The 20,516-nt window shown below is 34.6% G+C and overlaps 1 pseudogene across 1 annotated transcript in view; it reads left to right on the top strand.

Moving 5' to 3' along the window:
* The window catches only part of LOC307061529 (large ribosomal subunit protein eL36-like), a 41,208-nt pseudogene extending 21,282 nt beyond the window's left edge, over positions 1-19,926 (top strand). Inside the window, exons 3-4 of the transcript in view lie at positions 15,285-15,377; positions 19,830-19,926. The product of the transcript in view is annotated as a large ribosomal subunit protein eL36-like (transcript). The remainder of the gene's footprint in view (positions 1-15,284; positions 15,378-19,829) is intronic.
* The last annotated feature ends 590 nt before the right edge of the window (positions 19,927-20,516 follow it).

The raw sequence follows: 20,516 nt of genomic DNA, 5'->3' as shown, positions 1-20,516 counted from the left end.
CACCTCCCTGGCTCACAGCAACTTTTTTTTTTTTTTTTTTTTAGTGTTAGTCACAGCAACTTTTGAAACTCCCTTTGTTTTGCAAGCCTCCTCAAAGCCTTAGAGGCAAGTGTAAGTATGTTTTACTGATTGATGTTTAGAAATCCTATGAAGTTTAGAATAAGATTTGCTAAGAAAGATACCTGGTTTAATGACAGAATAGGTACCACATATGAAAGCACTGGGAATGAAATGTTGAATGTCTGTGTACTCTTGATAAGCACTTTCTTCATCTGTCAAATGAGGAAGGAAGGATCATGCTTTGTATTTTGCTAATGGATTTTCTCTCTGTTAACAAACCCAAAGCTTGAAGTAGAGAAAAACTGCCTCATATCCCCATTTCTCTGATATCCATATCCATTTCCCTGTTACTTTATTCTTAAATTGTAGATTTGAAATGTAGCCACACTTATTTATGCTTTATGCTTGAGGTTATGTTGTGTGATTAAAGAACAAACTAGATGGGAAAACCAAGTATTTGTCCTTCCCCTTTATAAAGCTACTATAAAGTTTCAGGAAAACGGCAGAGTTTAAAATTGGCAGTTTTAATATTTACATGGTAGTTTTTTGAAGATCATATAACAAATCAAAAGCTAGTAAATAATATTAGAGGAATTCAGTATCACATCTCTAGATAAGGTTGTATTTTATGTATTCTTTTAATTATTTTAAACAGGTATATTTAAAAGGCATAAAGACATTTTTTAAATAATTTTTTTAGTAAAATGTCATTATTTTCTGTCTTTCAACAGACAACCAATGTTTCTTTTTCATTTTTTTCTAGAAATATGATCTTTATATACACCCATATTATCTATGTATCTATCCATCTGTCTGGGCATATTCTTTTCTCCCATTTAACATTGATGAAAGCAAGCATATGATTCCAAGACAATGAGCCTCTGTTAGATATGGAGGTACATACCTATAGAAGAAGTATCTAAACCTTAGAAAGAAAGGACTAATTGCAGGCTTAGTGGTATGAGGCAACTGCTTTATTTTTATTAAAAATAATGTCAAAGTAATATATACCCAAGAGCTCGTGATCCAGATAAACAGACTCTCAATACACATTCCTCACCTCCAAGGCCATTCCTCTAAGGCAATTACCTTCAAATATTTCTAGTTTTATTCTTTTGATGTTTAAACTCTTAAGCTCTATGTAATGTCTATGGACAATATCTATTGACTCCATTAAAAAAAATTACTGCATTTAAATTATCATGACCTTCTGGTTGTTTCTTATTCCTAAGCTTGATAACTGTATTATTATTCTAGTTCTTCTCTTATAGGGAAAATCCTGAATTCTTTTTCCTTTTTTATTTCTGTATGACTTTCAGCCATTTATCTCTTTGTTTAAGGTTTTTACCTTACTTTATATAAACTGTGTGTATACATATATATAAATTTATTGAAAATATGGGACATATTATTTTTCATTGTAATTTTATAATAAATTATTCTTTTAAAAAAAGCAAGTATCTCCAGAATTACATAAAAAGGCTTTTCCTCCATAGTCAGTTTTCAGAAATAATCATAAAATGCTTGTGTAATGCTTCTAAATGTTTGATATGAGTACAAACACATGAATGTATGCATTATGATATGACTAATCAATGTTGTAGGGTTAGACTTTTAGTTTGTTTCTGCTGTTTTCCTGTTAAATTAACAAGAAACATCCTTTGAAACTATATATACTTTGAAAATATATTTTCAGGATAAAATTTTATGAGCAGATATGATTAGTCGAGTCATATATGTAATTTTAATTTTTACAGATATTTTCAAATTGCTCGCTAAAATGGGTGCTTCTGTTTATAACGTCACATCTTACTCTCTCATGTCTTATAATCAATTATTTATCTCTTCATCTATATGATAATCGTGTTTCCTTATAATTTTCTGTCAGGATGATCTATCCATTGGTGCAAGTTCCCTGCTATTATTTACTGCTGTCTATTTCTCCCTTTAGGTCTGTATATGTGCTTTATATATTTAGGTGTTCCTATATCGGGTGCATAAATATTTAGAAATGTTATATCATCCTGTTGGACTGAGCCTTTTATCTTTATGTAACAACCATCTATTTCCTATTACAGTTTTGTTTTATGTTTTTAATTTTTAAAATAATTTTATTGGAGTACAGTTGATTTACAATGTTGTGTAAGTTTCAGATGTACAGCAAAGTGAATCAGTTATACATATACATATATCCACTTTTTTTTTACAGTCTTTCTATTAAAGTGTATTTTGTCTAAGTATAGTTACTCCATTTTCCTCTTGGTTTCCATTTGCATGGAATATCTTTTTTCATCCTTTCACTTTCAGCCTGTGTGTGTCTTTACAGTTGAAGTGATTCTCTTGTAGGCAGCATATAGATGGGTCCTGGTTTTTTTTATCCATTCAGCCACTCTATGTCTTTTGATTGGAGAATTTAGTCCATTTACATTTAAAGTAATCATTGACAGGTATTTACTTATTGCCATGTTGTACTTATTTTCCAGCTGTTTTTAATGTTCTCTCTTCCTTTCTTCTTCTCTTGCTCTCTTCATTGATATGTGATGAATTTCCTTAGTAGTATACTAAAGAAAAAGTGATATATATATTCAATATATATATAAGTGTATTTTAAGTTGATCGTAACTAAAGTTTTATCCCATTCCAATGCCCAACATATTTGCTGATCACCCTCACATTCTATGTTTTCAATTTCAAATTTTATTGTACATTTTTATCTTGTGTATCCCTTATTTAATTACTGTAATCATGTTATTTTACTACTTTTGTTTTTTAACCTTCAGATGAGCTTTATAAGTAATTAATCCACTACCTTTACTATATTTTACCTTTCCAATGAGATTTATTCTTTGATATGTTTTCTTTTTACTAATCAGTGGCCTTTCTTTTCAGCTTTAAGAAGTCCCTTTAACATTTCTTGTAAGGACAGTTTAATGGTGATGAACTCCTTTGCTTTTGCTTATCTGGAAAACTCTTCATTTCCCTTTCAATTCTGAATGATAACTTTCCTGGGTAGAGTATTCTGGGCTGGTAGGTTTCTTTTTTGTTGTTGTTTTTTTCTTCTCTCAACACTTTGACCAGCACAGTTGCCTTTAATATTTTCTCCTAGTCTTTAATTTTTGACATTTTAATTATAATATGTCTTGGAGTGGGTCTTTGAATTGGAATTTTTATGACACATATTAAGATTTATTTTTATATTTAACAGCTACTCTTTTGTGCAATACATTTGTTACAAATATTTTCAAGTATGTTTTATGTTTATTTGCCATGCAGATTTTTAAAAAATTTTGTTTTGATATTTTCAGTCTTTCTTCCCAATCATTGTTTTGTGTCATTTAAGAAATGTTTTGCAAATTATTTTGTTTTAATCATCTGGGTTCTTTCATACTATTACAAGGTTTTTATTTATTTTATATATTAATTCCATCAGAATTTAAATATATTGTATGCTTCCTTCTGGGATTATTTTCATACTTATATTCTCTAAATTGACTGCAGTGTTCTAAATGGTAGAATCTTTATGAAGAACCACTCAAATGTTATTGGTGCTCTTTTATTTTATTTTTATCTACTTATCCTTTAGTGCTTCAGAGTTCATTGGGACTGTATTTTCCAGGGAAGAGTTTCTGTGAGATTTTCTTGTTTCTTATGAAGCAAATCTCTTTTGTTTATCTATCTTAAGTTTCTCTTCAGCATGATTACTGTATTTCAACTTTGTTTTGTTGGCCTGCTGTTTCTTCCTTATACATATTTTCATTGTGAATCAAGTTTCCCTGCTATCTCTTATTATGAGTTTATTCAAATTCTTCTAATGACTGTTTTTTGTTTATGTTAACAAGTTTTGTTGTCTTGCATTCAAAGAACTCTAGCTGGTAGAGTTCTCCTAACTTTCACCAACTGCTGTTAAAATACTCCTATTAAACCTTAAGCTAGAAGTTTAGTTGGCATTTCCCTACTTATGAATGCATTCCCTAGGTCCACTGCTTTAACATACCTGTTTTAATGTGAGTTAGTGACTGGAATGCGTGCTTGCAAGTTCTTTTTTTCTAGAAATGATCACCAGAGTCCGTTAGATTGTCAATTTAACTTTAGTTGTGCTAATTGCCTTACATTATCAGTTCAGAAAATTTAAGTCTGTGGGTCCAATCACTTTCTCATGGGCCTTTCAGATAGAGTCCATTTTAGCAGAACTAGCATTAAAAACTCACTTCTATGCCTCAAAACTCTTTCCTTCTAACTCTCATAGCCCAAGGTAGTATACAAGGGGAAAGAAGGAGAATCTTCTCTGAGCGTGAAGCAGTGTAGACACATTCATCTGCCCCCACCTATGACCCCCTTCTCACAATAGTTTCTACCAAGTTAGGGACTGGTAAATGCCCTTGTCTAAAAGTGGGATAATCAGTGGCTTGGAAGAATGCTTCTTTGCTTTGGAAAAAGAACCAGTGCAGGGGAGACACAGTGTAGTTAATTAGGGACCACCAGGGGACCAATAGAAGACTATATTTCTCTGTCCCCAGTTTTGTAATGTATAGTTTTTTCCCCCCCAAGAGTCAAATGAACAAGTTAAGTCTTAAATTATCCTGCATATGCTCACAAAAAGAGTTATGTTCTAGGTGAATGAAACCCAAGAAACATTGTGCAAAACACAAACCAAGATCTGAAAGAAGACAATGAGAAAAGGCCTCATTAAATGTTCCCATACATTCACACTAAACCTTGCAAGAAACTAACAACCATAAATCCATGAAAAAGCCAGTGTTTGCGTGGCAGCGTCAAAGCTGGAGCTAGCAATGTCTGGATTCATTCCTCATGTTGGAAGGAATTAATGGAGGAGACTAGATTATATTTGATTTTGAGGTATTTTTAAACAAATTCCATTCACATCTATTTTCAATATATTAGTTTATAATATTTACTCAATAAAGCCATTGTGTGGGGGGTGGCAATTCTAAGCAAATCAGTTTTAACATCCTGAGCTGAAATTGAGCCTTGGATAATCTTTTTGTGTGTGTGTGTGTGTGGTACGCGGGCCTCTCACTGTTGTGGCCTCTCCCGTTGTGGAGCACAGGCTCTGGACGCGCAGGCTCAGCGGCCATGGCTCACGGGCCTAGCCGCTCCGCAGCATGTGGGATCTTTCCGGACCAGGGCACAAACCCGTGTCCCCTGCATCGGCAGGCGGACTATTAACCACTGCGCCACCAGGGAAGCCCTTGGATAATCTTTAAATCAAACACGCTAATACTTAGCTATTTTCATCTCTTTTATGTATCATCACATGTGCATTGTATTACAGTCCAGACCTCAAATGCATATTTTAGGGAAAAAATAAATAATACTACTTTTCTGTCTGAGGGGGCAATTTATATCCAGCTAGAAGTTTGTTGTCTCATATAACAATACTTGTCAAACATTGAAAATCTATACCCCTACATAGTGCCTCCAGCTTTAGATGAGAATTGTTGTATGAACTGGAAACTACATAGCTCTATCCTGGAAAACTTTCCCTAGTTTTCTCTATTTGTGAGACAGTAAAAGTAAACACTTAATGTTTATTGAGGAGGATTTATGAAGCTGTCAGAGAACTGACACATGGCAATAAAATGTATTGTGTCTGGAGTCTAGATAATCTGCAGCTGAATGAATTACACTAATTCTCGTGCTTGCATATTCATGCTATGGAAATAGTTCTTGTAACAGATTTCTTCATTGTCTGCAGGTGCCACAGCATGGCTAGAAGTAGAGTTAATTGCACTCCAGGACGTGTAGGAAATCACACGTCCATAGAGTTGGCTTGTTTTCTGGAAGACTATTCATGATTTGTGTAAGGAAGCCAAAATACCCATAATTAAATTATCAAAACTGCAACACTTAACTTTTGAAAAGACATTCAAAATAGAGATAGAAATTTCTCATTATTATGTTAATATCAAAATTTTATCTAAATCTGCATTCCAATTAAAATGTACACTTATGTTCCAAATTTAATGTCATTTGATAAAATGAAAGTGTTGGTTATATCACTACAGTCAAGCTACTTACATAGCTGCTATACCTCCTAGGTAAATGAGATTACCTAGCTCTGTAAGCTTAATTAGAAGAGATGTTTTCCCTTATGGGGCATATTAAAAGCAAAGTGTTTTATTTACTTCAGCAGAAGGTACATTAGGGGATCTGAAAGAAGAAGAAAATTAATCATAAAAAGGATGCACACACTATTTTCTTATTGTGACCCAGTATACACAGCTGCATTGCAGGATTCGGCTGGAAAAATGTGCCAATTCTCTGGATTTTGTGTTGGTTAATGATTAGGAATTGCCAATGTTTTTATTTTTTTTTTAGGTTTATAAAAAATCTCAGAATGATTACGTATATTAATAGTCCTATTTTCATCCAAGCCCATTTTATTTCTTTGTTGGATCTCTTCTTTACCTTACAGATATTTTTCTTTGGAAAATTCTGTATTTTCTCTTCAGGAACAGCAAACATTTTGAGGACTCTTCTGATAGACCAACATATTAGATATATGAAAACAAACACAATAAGATTTACTGTAATATTATTAGTATAATAAATGTAATAACACATATAAAAATTATGTATACGCTTTTATAGACACCTAGAAAAATCAGTATCTTATGCCATCTTGGGAAACTATGCCATCAGGAAAAGGTGACACTAGGGCTGAATTTTGAAGAGAAAAAAGGCATTAACTGCTATGTTAGTGAAGAAATTATGTTTATTAAAGTGAAAGCGTTGTTAAAATGATGGAGATTTAAAGTGGCAAGTTATGGAAAAGTATAAATATGTTGATATGGTGCTGATGAAGGATGTATCTAGGGTTAAAACAGGGGATAGTGTGGGAGAGAGACCAGAATAAATAATAAGCTATAAATCTCATGCTAATGCATTTGAAAAGGATGCAAACAGTGACTTTGAAGGATTTCTAAAGTGAAATCTGCAAATCTCTTAAATCTACAAATCTCTCTGACAACTGTGTGGAGGCTGAATAAAATAAAGAGAGGGGCATCAGTACTGAAGGCAGGTAAATGAATTAGGAGAAAAGAAGATATAACATCCTAAATGTTTGGATTGCAACATCATAATGAACATCTATAGAGTTACTGTTTTAATTTCTGGTGACAACGCATTTTATATATGGTGGTGCAATATATGAATTAAAGTAATTAATACAGTTATTGATGTGACATTAATATGATAGCCCTAATAACATATTGATAGCCCTAATAACATATTAGTAGCCCTAATAACATTTCTCTTTTTTCCGAGTACACTCATGTGCGAAGTAGATAGCCATTGTACCTAAATTTTTATTTAACCTCCCGAGATATAAAAGAAAGTGTTGTTTTTCAAAGGAATTTAAATGTGTGAATTATGTGAATAAGAAAATATCTCTTGTAAAAACAGTTAACCATAAAGTAGAACTTCCTAGCACAGCCATAAATTTCAGTTTTCAGTTTGAAATTTCAATTTTAAATAAGAATTTTTCAGGCAAAGGAAGTAATACAAATGTATTATAGAACACTTGGAAAATAAATATGATCATATAATTATTGAAATAGCCTTCACTGATGTCTTCCTGAGAAGACATCACTGAGGTTTCACATTTTGTTAGGATTGTGGACTCTGAGAGGATACCCTTTCAGATACCTATGATACTAACTTTGTGTTTAATATATTTTTACTATGCAATGTTGTTTATTTTAAAATGAAGTGCTGTAGCAGCACAAACTAATCATTAAAAATATAAATATACAGTAATATGTAATATAAATATAAAATGTGTAATGCATATAATACAGATATACTTGTTCATATTTAAATACATATTTAACATATATTAAATATGTATTTAAATATATTCACAATTTTCAAAATAAAAAGCAACCTCAAATGAATGTATTTTGTGTGCCGTACAATAGAACTTATAGTAACACAGTTCTTAATTTTATTTCGAATACAAGTTGCAAACATTTTCCTTGAGAAGTAATGTTAACCACTGAGTATTACTGGAGAAGACGCCTGACTCTTACAAACTAGTGTTACAGGGAGATTCTATCTATATGACTCTTACATAGCAAACATTTTAAACAGTAGTAAATAAATACATAAAGAAGACACACAAAAATATTTTGTCCAGGTTCTTCCTCTCAAAGGTTGACTGGTTTCTGCAGTATCATACAATATTGACTCTTTCTTCAACATAAACTCAAAGGAAAATATATTTAATATATTTATAGTGATATGTCACTAAAACATAGATATCTATGACTAATTTTTAAATATTTCATTGAAGATTATTTTTCCCGAAATTGCATTCTTCCTTTTGGGGGCAGTTTATTTGATTGCTGAAATTTCACTGAATTATAAACCTTCAAAGACTTAGAGGCAATAAATTGAATATATTTAATTTTTGGAACAATATTCTTAATAACACTTTTATTTAGTATGATTTACTCTAAAATTCTAAACATGCAGACCAACAAGCTAAAAGATACATCGAAAATTCATTAAGCATTATTAGAAAATTTAGAAGTTTATTTCATTTTATATTTATTGTCTGAAACATATTTTTTTAATTCTACATGTTTATTAAGCACCACTATTATGTGCCAGTAACTGTTCTAGACACCTGGGATACATCAGTGAGAAACCTGATGGAAATGCCTAACTTCTTTGAAAATTTGATCATAAATTTGTACAAATCTCTTACACTTGTATAAGAGATGTGTGTAACTACTTAACTAGAATTTAAAGAGCATCTTATATATTTGTTATTCACCTGGCTTTTATAAGAGTTTAATTGTTTTTCTTTAAAGCCCTATGGTTGTTAAAAAGGTCATAATGCCATTACAACATCAATTTTACTTTGTAACTACAAAGCCATGTATCTCCTTTGGACATTTTTAAATTTAATACAAGCACTTTAATTTTATCAAATTATTTCTGTAATTAACTTTTATTGAGTTCAGTTTCATCATGTTACTTAAGTTTGTTTAATTAAAATATTTGTTTGACTCATTAAAACAAATTACAGATAAGTGATTAAAATGTTCATTTTATTCTGCCACAAATGTATCATAATTAATGGCTCAGTTATGGGTTGATCAATCTGTTGCTAAGGCCAGTACTACAGAGAAATTTGTTATGTTATTTTTGTATTAGTTTCAACTAAATATCAACTATTATATTTACTGCTTATACCTTTTTATAAAAAAATATGTATTTTATTTCCAAGACGAAGTTTTTTGAATTTACTATTTTATATTCCATATCCTTATATTGGTTTTATGTTTGATAATTGATGGCTAAAAAATTACATCAAACTGATCATTTAACAAATTAACAATTAACTGTTTTCGATAATTTTAGAAATTATAATTGTATCCAAATTACTTCATCTTTGCCATTTTCCACCTAGTTTCTTTCACAAGTTAATTCATCCCAACAGAGTTTTTTTTTTTTTTTTTTTTTTTTTGCCATACGCGGCCTCTCACTGTTGTGGCCTCTCCCGTTGCGGAGCACAGGCTCCGGACGCGCAGGCTCAGCGGCCATGGCTCACGGGCCCAGCCGCTCCGCAGCATGTGGGATCTTCCCAGACCGGGGCACGAACCAGCGTCCCCTGCATCGGCAGGCAGACTCTCAACCACTGCACCACCAGGGAAGCCCCCAACAGAGTTTTAAACTGTGTGTGCACATACATGCATGCAAGTCTGTGACATCAGTTTAATTCTAGTTTCTTAATGAAAATATCTTTCTATCAAGTGATAAAAATACTGTGAATTCAGAAGATTCCTAATATTTTCCTCCACTTTGTCAACTCAAATGGTCAGATGTATATCCCCATATTCCTTGGGAGATTCAATCATACTTTTTTCTTGAAAATATTCTTCTATTCTTGGTTTCTAGAATATCATATATTCCTGAATTTTCTTCTTGGCAGTGGCCACTAATAGCATGCCTTGAAGAAACTTCAATAGCTTGGTGTGAAAAAGATTACAGAAATATAAAAATGTGTAACTGTGAGGCTCTGAGTATCTCCCTTTCTTATTACGAGTTACATTCTTAGGCACCAATGTGATTCTCTTTCTCATGCTATAAAATGCTATAAAATCCAGAGCTTCTGGTTCCTTAGCTCCTCTAACCTGGGACATTTCTCATTTCCTGCGAACTGTGCCCTGCCTGTCTGAATACACATGTGCTATTATGAGGAATTGGAGCATCACTGATAAGATTCTTCATCCACAAATCTACATCCTTATTTTATATTTCTTTTACACTGAGTGTTTGCTGGTTTAAGAGTAAACTGATACGAAAGCAACAGCAAATCAAATCTGAGTCATCACTGTTCCCAATAATCTATTCTGAATTGGCTCCCTTTGCTCTGGCTTAGTTTACAGCTCCTTCTCAGACTACTTTATTCAATCTTTTTCATGTACTCCAACTCTCACTGTTAGAGATACAGCAAGGTATCCAAATAATTCCCGAATGATAGCAGCCAACCCAATGACTTTGAAATCTAACCTCAACCTTGACCTGAAGATCTAGCATAGTATAACCAATACCTTCTTAACATTGCCACTTGGATATTCATTTGATGACAGACAGTGTCTGTAATACTCACTTTTGATTCCTTTCTCACTTCAATCCTCCTCCTCCCTCAATGTTCCAACTCAGTAAGCAATAATACCCTACACAAACTAGGGTCTTGGCTGAATCTCTCCTGAGAGCCAAAAGGCTCAGTACCAGAAACTTTTAGACTTTTTGGAAGAAAGTAAAATTTGTGCAGAAACTCACAGGGGCAAGAATGTGAGAGAACTGGAAATTGAAAGAATACTATGAAATGCAATCCTCATACTGGCACCTTAGTTAGGAAATGAGTGCAGAAAAAGGAAGACTAAAGAAATAACTCTGTGTTTTATCCAGAAAAATCTGTCAGGAACATATGGCATGTAAGGTACAAACAATGGTGCTCCCTGGTCCAGATGACAATATGTGATGCATATTTAAGAGATTTTCTTCCAGGTTTATTTTAGAATATAGCCGGGATCAGGTGAAGTGGGGACAAAATAGAAATGAGTGGCATTTGGCATATCCAGAATTCACAGATTTTGAATCTGTGATAACCCTCAGACAAATCTCCCTTAGCAGGAAAACAGCTTTCCTCTCTAAGAGCACCAGAGAAGCATTAACCAAGAACTGAAGGCATCATGCAGCTTGAAAGAAAAGTGCATGTTTTCGACAGAAATTTGTATCAGGAATATGCCCAGGCAATATAGCAGAAGAAGATGAGTGTGACTTATTTGTAAACACAAGTATGACTTCTGAAAATCTCAGAAATATTGTTCATGGTCACTGAAGGAAGATGGATGTCCTGAATACACATGTGGAATAAATGAGCTAAAAGATGATGGTTTTTATTATCACAAATATAATATGTACATATATACTGATGAATCTTGAGAATTCCAAGTTACTGAAGTCCTGCAGTACCATTTGTTATAGGGAATTAGAAATTGAATTAAGATTATTTCCTACAGAAAAACTTTCCAATTATTTAAGTTGGTTTAACTGATTAAATATACCAATAATTATTAATTTTGAATTTAGGGTTCTGTGCCCATGGCAGATTCATCTTTAAAATATTTTAAAGTAAAAATAAATGGATTTTAAATCAAAGATAACCATTTAATGATGGTTAACTCATTTAATAATTAGTTGCAAATTAGCAGTTACTGCCTATAACATGGTCTCTCAAATCCCTCTTTGCTGTTCTTTTATCGTTTGGGCACATTCTACAACTTTCTGTTACTGAAGTATATTCAACATTCCAGACTAGTTTAAATACTTAATCTTATATCTGATTCCAAGGTTTTTTATCCATAAATTCTGTTCAGTCAGTGAATTCGAAGTAGAAATTAAGTTATGACCTTCTTTTTCCTCCCTACAGATTTCTTTTATCTTTTTTTTTTTTTTTTTTTTTTTTTTTGCGGTATGCGGGCCTCTCACTGTTGTGGCTTCTCCCATTGCAGAGCACAGGCTCCGGACGCACAGGCCCAGCGGCCATGGCTCACGGGCCCAGCCGCTCCGCGGCATGTGGGATCTTCCTGGACCAGGGCACGACCCCGTGTCCCCTGCATCGACAGGCGGACTCTCAACCACTGCGCCACCAGGGAAGCCCCAGATTTCTTTTTACTGACTTCAGTTTTCCCTCTGTTGGTCACAGCTTCTTTGGCTAAAAACTGATTAGCTGTTAACACAGCCCACTCAGCCTGCTTTGCTGGGGGCTTTCTTGGTTTTAGCACTGCAAGTCTCACAGCACTGCAAGTCTCACAACCCGGCAAAGCCCTCATTCTTGGGAAAACTGAGAAGTATTGGTCATCCTATACAGCTAATCTCTGGAGATGAGATGAGGCAGAGACAGTGTGCTGCATAAACACTTTCCTTGGGGTTATTTTGCTATGTGATCAGCTCTCTTAGTTATTTACTTGACAAGTTATTTACTTGTTCCAGAGGACACTCACACATTTTTGCCTTCCAAATAAAATGAATGCTGTCTGCTTCAACTCCTCTCTCCCTCCCACTCTCAGCTCTCTAAAATTTCCTTCCTATTCTATTTTTCTTATTTATTTAGACAGAATCAGAGACTGGCAAGCTACTCCAATGCAGAAAAGCAACCTGAGAATGGGAGACTGAAAGCCAGTCAGCTATTTGTGGCACCATCCACAATGTCTACTAGTGACCCTCTTTGGAACTTATTCCTTCAGCTGACTTTAGGGAATGATCAAGCACCTTTTTCTCCCAAGAAAAGAGGGGAAAAAACAAAAATAAAAACAAAAACAACAGGAGTGGTGGATGGGTTAAATGGGTGAAGGTGGTCAAAAGGTACAAACTTCCAGACATAAAATAAGTAAATCCTAGGCATGTAATGTACATAGAGTATGATGACTATAGTTAATAATGCTGTACTGTATATTTGAAAGTTGCTAAAAGAGTAAATTTTGAAAGTTCTCATCACAAGGAAAAAAATGTGTAACCATGTGTGGTGATGAATGTTAATTAGACATATTGTGATGATCATTTTACAATACTCACATATATCGAATCATCATATCATACACCTGAAACTAATATAATTTATATGTCAATTATATCTCAGTTATAATAATATGTAAAATCATTACAACTTTGTTGCTATTTCCAAAGTCACTATCAGGAATTTAACTGTTGCTAATACTTCCATGAAAATCTGCTGCCATCACCAACACAGTTACTGACGATAATACTGTTGCCACCCCTAATAATATTGTTTCAGAAGGTCCTGTAAAGAAAAACAGGAAGAAAGCTTTTGCTTTCTAGATGTCCCAAACACTGATAAGAATAACTGAGCTAGAATTATTAATGAATTAGTGGAGGCTGGGTGTGGGCTGGTGAAAGAGTTTGGAACTCTTTGGTGGGTTCAAATATTGATGATGGTGGTGGTATGAAGTCATTTGAAGATGCTTCTCCGGGGACCTCTTAAGCTCACAAAAAAGATTTTTGAAAATCCTGAGCAAGCATCACTTTGGTGCTGTCCTGGGGGATGGGACTAGTAGTCACTGTGAGAAAGGCGTAAAGCCCCACAAAGATCCTTCTCCCATATCTATCCTATTGAGCAAAAGGCTAAAAATATGGAAGAGGGGTGGTATGGCTACATAAATGGTCACCCTAGGGTGATAGTAAACAACAAAGGTAGTTATAGAAAAGGAACAGGAAAAAAAAAAGGTAAAAATATGTGCTGGACCCAAAACTACGGCTGTGTTAAGAGCAAGAGCGTGGAGAAGGACAAATGTCCAAGACCCAAGGATACAGTACTCACCCAAGACTGAGGCTTAACCAGAACAACATAGGACTCCACTGCACCCTCACTCTCACCCGGGCTAACAAGCAAAGAGCAATAAGTAAAAGTGAAATACCACATCAAGAGTTCAGAGCTGAACACAGGAGAGAACTGTAACAGAAAGTGGAGCAGGGACTGAGAAATATCCTCTGGCTAACCAGTCTCTACCTTAACACAAGGTATTATTAATTGAAAAATTTGAAGCTAGTTAAAGAGTAGTACTACAAATAGGTTGTTTTTGTTAACAGACACATAAAATTTTTTTAAATATTGAGAGATATGGAATCTAATGGCCACTATGAGTATGGCTTTAAATTCTCATTTCATACACATTAAATTTAAATAATTAGGTATGCATTAAAATATACTTCTCTGAATGATTAGATGCAACATAATTTTAATACAAAGGAATTAAAATTTTCAAAGAACCAGCAAGGATTGATTTTATGCATTTTTTAATTGTATAAAGTTTTTAAATATATATATAGTTTGATGGTACAGGATATTTCTTTTACTTTACTCTTAAAATACAATATTGAAAAAATGATGATAGTAACTTATAACAACTCCAAAAGTATGGAACATAGAGACCCACCTTCAAACATCCCATTATAATGTAAATACAGGGCTACTTTTCATCCAAATAAATAAGCATTTAACTTTTCCATAAGTAAAATAACTTTCAGCCTTTCTATTATGGGGTCCTTAAAATATATTTATTCCTATATGTTTTTAACAATTTTAACCTTTAGTACTTTCTTCTTTCCACACATACCGATTATTATTAAAATATGTTAATTATCAGTTGTGTGTAGGGGTATGGAAATAAGTTTGGTATAAAACTATCAGCATGTTATCTTACTTACAATCATAAGTATCTGCTAACAAACAAAGTAGGTTATATCTCTAAAGGGCAAAATCTTTGAAATGTTTTAGAAATGTTCAAAATGAAGACTGAGTTGGGATGAAAGAGGGAGGAGAAACCTAGGAAAGTATGATATTACAGAAAGCAGTTATTTCAAGGAGGAAGTACTCATCTGTGTTGATTGCTACTGACAATAAGATAAGGACGATCACTACCTACACAATGTAGAAATGCAGTCATTATTAACCAACCTAATAAGAACCATTTCAGTAGAGAGTGTAGGCAGAAGCCAGATCACAATGGTTTGAGGAGAAGCTTAAAAAGTATTAATGTGTGCAAGAATTGTGGAGAAATATTTCTAGTATTGTTCTGAAAGGGAAAATTAAGGTGATATTACTAGGGAACTTAGAATACTTAAGACTTATTTATGGTAATTTATGTTTTTCACTTTTATTAAACAAGAAGAAGTAGGACAACCTCCTATGCTGATGAGAAGAAGACAGCGCATTGCGTTCCCTTTGAATTTGGGGCTGTTGAGTGGGATCCAGAGAACAGGTGAGGCATTGATGGGAAGAGAGACATTTTCTCCATTTAAACAGGTAAAGATGGCTTTTGTTTGCTTGCTTGTTTGCAGATTTGGGGACATGATATTTTGAAAGTTCTGTTTCTTCAGTGTGTTATAAAAACAAGGTCAATCACTAAGAGTGAAAGAGTCAGAAGTAATGCAGGTATTTTTAAGAGGAGAGGAGAAAATGTGTAATTGCTATTTCAGGGAAGGTGTAGTGACTGTACCAAAAATAACAGGAAAAGGTAATGGAGTGTTGAGCATCAAATTAAGATTTCTTATGATAAATTCAGAGAGGTTCTAATTCATTCTACTGCATGGTTTTCCCCAGAAGAGGTCAGCAGACATATAATGGTTAAAAAAATAGAAAAAGCAGAAGGGGAAAGAGAAGGAGGAGGAGGTAGAGCTGTGCTCAGCATTTTGTCTGATTCTTCTATTTAATCTTCCCAACCTCATTAAGTAGATGCTTTTTTTTTTTTTTTTTTTTGCGGTACGCGGGCCTCTCACTGTTGTGGCCTCTCCCGCTGCGGAGCACAGGCTCCAGACGCGCAGGCTCAGCAGCCATGGCTCACGGGCCCAGCCGCTCCGCGGCATATGGGATCTTCCCGGACCGGGGCACGAACCCGTGTCCCCTGCATCGGCAGGCGGACTCTCAACCACTGCACCACCAGGGAAGCCCAAGATGCTTTTATTATTTCCATTTTTATTACAGATAAGGGAGGGATAGGTATATAGAGAGGTCAAAAAAATTGTCAACATTTTCATAGTTAATAAGTGCCCAAGCCCGACGAACTCTGGACTAAAACAATACCCAGAATTTTAACCACTGGGCATTACTGCATCTATAAAATCAATAATGTGCGCTGTGCAGTTGGAGAAAAACAGGGGTTTTTTTGGCCTGAAATTGTGGATAGGTAATGAGTAATAGAGGATATAGAAGATAAATAAGTTTGTACAGGTTATATAAAGTCAAGCTAATTGAGTTCTGGGTTTTAACTTATAGAACTGCTAAAGGTTCCAGGGTTGAGATAAGGTAACACGCAAACAGGAGTTTCAGGAAATTCAGTCAGAAAAAAAGAGAGTGGAGAGACCAGTTATCATAGTTTTGTGTTACTCTAGGAATCTGTACACAATAGCTGTTGGAAAAGAAAGAAATAAACAAATGTTAAGTAAAAGATGATAGATAGTCAAAAGGCTCAATGTAGGGATTTTTTTTTTTTGCCTAACCTAAGAATTAAATTTTTATTCATATCAATTTGCCTGATTTCTAAATTCATCATCTTCACCACCTTCCCCCATGTCGATCTACATAGTCCTTAATGAGCCAGACTCAATGTGAGTAAACTTAACAATGTAAAGGTAAATCCAATTAATTAAATGTAAATATATTTCATATTTTAAGCAAATCCATAAATTTAAATACCTTATTTAAAGCACTGAAAGGGTACTGGTTAAAACACATTTATTCTCTAACTAATTTATATTAGTCTATGAATACATATGTGTGTATTTGGAATATAAATGGAATTTGGAATATATATGATAATGCCTGACAGAAAATGCACAGACAGTACATTTAATAATATTTATCATGTATTAGTTTTAAAATCAGAAAATTCATTTTGAAACTATACAACATTCTGACACATTTATATCTCAAGCATCATACATGAAAATGAAAACCTTCTCCATACAAGTAGTCTCTCACATTTGGTGAGTTCTGTGCATTTTCTGGCAGCACAGCCTTTCAGGGAAGTGTGCCCACCTGCACCCTCACTGCATTCTCAGTGCTTCAGTGGGAACTCCAGATTTTATGTCATCTTGCTCCCTGTCCCGTTTGATTGGTCCAGGGGTTTGCATTTGATCTAGCCTGGACTAAAGAGTCACTTCCTAAGAGTGATAAGTCCCTTGACAACTATAGCAACATCAAAACCCCAGGGAGAAAAAACAAAACCTGACTTAGAGAAATCCCAGCCAGGGACAGAGAGATCCTGGTGACATTCAATCTTTATCATAGTCCATTCTGGGTCCCACTACATATCTGTCCTTTACCTGGTTTGACTGCTGAACACTTTGAGGATTTTGTCAGTCAGTTGAGGGCCCATTTTCTGATGCTAGTCAGATTTCTGCCACTTGAAACACAAAATTAATATAAACACCTGGTCTGTATCAGGCAGTATGCAAAGAGTTAATTGAAGATTGTGTAATGTTGGCTTGGGGAGAAATAGTTTTAAAGAAAACAAGAATAAAATGCATTTACCCTTTAAAAATACATTCTGAGTGGGATGGTTAAAAATTTGACTTTCGGCCTACTTCAAAACACTCCAGGTTATAAAATATTAATGTCACAAAGTAAGTGGAGCTCATCTCTAATGAGTAGATGTCAATAGATTAGCATAGTAAGTATGGGATGACAGCATGCTTACAACAGACATCTGTAAAATTATTGCTTTTCATCTACATTAATTTGCTAAATGACTGTCATGCAAATAGCCCCAAACCAGAAATAAAGAAGGCATTCCAGAATCATTAGTAAATTAGACCTTGGTTACCTGATTTAAAAATCAAAAAAGAAATTGTGTTGGTGCACAACCTATAGTACTAGAATGTAATGAGGATGTTAAGTCAGAAGAAACCAAGACACTTTTGTGTCCAAGGAAAATTTCAGAGAATGACTGCATACTGGGGTTTTTGGGGGGGTTTTTTTGTTTGTTTTTTTGCGGTATGCGGGCCTCTCACTGTTATGGCCTCTCCCGCTGCGGCACAGGCTCCACACGCACAGGCTCAGCGGCCATGGCTCACGGGCCCAGCCGCTCCACGGCATGTGGGATCTTTCCGGACCGGGGCACGAACCCGTGTCCCCGGCATCGGCAGGCGGACTCTCAACCACTGCGCCACCAGGGAAGCCCTTGCATACTGTTTTTAGTGTTTATTGTTGGCTATTTAAAAAGAGATTGATGTGTATCACTGTGTTGTAAAAGAATGTTTCACATGCTATGACACAGTAGTTACCTCCAAATTTCTGCCTATGGATATGAATCTGTATATTGAGATTGTTGCATTGTACTGAGTTTATACAGGCCCCATAGCTACTGCAACCATCTTGCTGAGAAGTTGATGTCAAAAAGGGGGAAAAAATGAGTGAAAATATAGGAGACTGGGTAAATAAATACTTATGTGGCTCTGTTTCTATGTATCACATGTGCTTGTCAAATTTAAAAAAAATAAAGTATATGTCGATTAAAAAAGTTTATGAGACTTGCTTCACCTTAAACCAATGATACTGTTGAAGTGTAGCTGCGTTTACATTCTCTATTAAAAGGAAATTCAATTCAGGTAGATATTTTATTATTGGGATGGTATTTAGTGTTTAATAAATTGTTTACTGAATTTAAAATTTTAAGCATTAGTTTGAATGTGTGATCAAAGTTCAAAATATTAGATACAAGAACTCAGAATTGCTTACTATCTCAAATTCAGTCCTATGATGAACAGAATGCATAATGTATGACAGTAATAATATTACAACAACCACTAGTCATAGCCTGGACACTGTGCTAAATTCTTTGACAATATTATGTTATTTAATCTTCCAAAAATCACATGAAGAAAACATTATGGTTCTCCCATTCTATAGAGGATAAATTCTTTATGAAGATTTAAGTAACTTTCCTGAGATAACAAGCAGTGTTGGGACTCTCCTTAGATCCAACTCCAATGACCACACTCTTAACTATGCTACAATATTATTTAAAGTCAGGCACCTATTTAACCAGGTTCCTGTTCTTTCCCATCCCTATGTGCCCTGTGCACAGCACACCAAGTCTTCTAATTCCCTGACTCTGTATCTGTATATATGTAATAATGCCCTATTTTGACTCTTTCCCTCTACTCTCCCTCTACTCTCTACTGTTAAATACCCATGAATAGTCATGGAAGGCTGAAAGAAGAAAGTGGTATTTCAATAAAATACCACTTTCTTCTTTCAGCCTTCCATGACTATTCAAAACCTCATTGACTTCTCCTAATGTTATCTTTTATAAAGGATCATTGAATTTTGCTCTCAATCAATGTTGCCTTGTTACTAATTGTGCCAGTTGTGACACTGCAACAGAACTGAACCACCAAACATTAATGTATCAACTATGTTTTTAGTCAGGGAAGCATAAACACTTGAATGTTATGGGGAAAAGTATTACAGAGACGTGGCCTTATGCAAATATAGGAAGAGCTCAGGAAGTGAAGGCCTAAAAGAGTTGGGGAGGGGGAGAGGAGGGCACAGAGTTAGGGAAACTGACAAGTCGTCAACTAGTCCTTCTGAAGCACCCGCTGGGGTGAAAAGACTGGGACATGATGGAAGCCAACTACACAGAGCTGTCAAAGTCAGACTGCAAAACGGGAGCTTGTGCAGTCTTGAATGGGAATATGTCGCTTCTGTGCAGTCTGCCGATGGACGTGGGGCTGCTGTTGTACAGCAGAGATGACCTACAACCAGAAGAAAAGCTGGACGAGGAGCAGAAAAGCAAAAGGACAGGCTAGAGCCCATCCCCCTACCCGTCATTGCCATCTGACTGCAACAGAGATTTAAGGTCACTATTTTAGTTTACCTTCCAAATCTCATACAAATTATTTTCTGGCCATCTTTACTCTAGCATAATACAGGAAAGGAGATTCTCGGATTTACTAAATTGACAATGGAATTTAGCACAACAAATTAAATAGTTATATCTCTGAGTCCCCACTCCACCTAAGAGTAATAGACATTTGCATTCACTATTTATACCCTTATTGATTGCCCACATACTTATTTGTCCTATGAAATGGAAATAAGAAATATTTTGGAAAACATATTATTGTGCAGCCTGTAATGTAAGTATACAGAAAAAACCAGTCCTTGATGCTTAACATATATAAGCTTAGGCAATGTGTATTTTTATGTCAAATACTCATAGAAAACTAAGTATCTAACAATAGTCTCCGTTAAGTAGAAACAATGTTTTATTTATTTTCCTTTCTTTTTAAAATTAGGTCTGAGCACTAAAATAGTCATTTAAAACAGTGATGCAAATGTCAGTTGTGTTTCAGTGCCCAAACTGTCCCAAACAAATTGTTTATATAGGAAATAATTC

This window comes from Hyperoodon ampullatus (assembly GCF_949752795.1).
Source record: "Hyperoodon ampullatus genome assembly, chromosome: 12".
NCBI lineage: Eukaryota > Metazoa > Chordata > Mammalia > Artiodactyla > Ziphiidae > Hyperoodon > Hyperoodon ampullatus.
The sequence above is the reverse complement of the archived record's forward strand: the minus strand, read 5'-3'. Positions and strand labels throughout refer to the sequence as shown.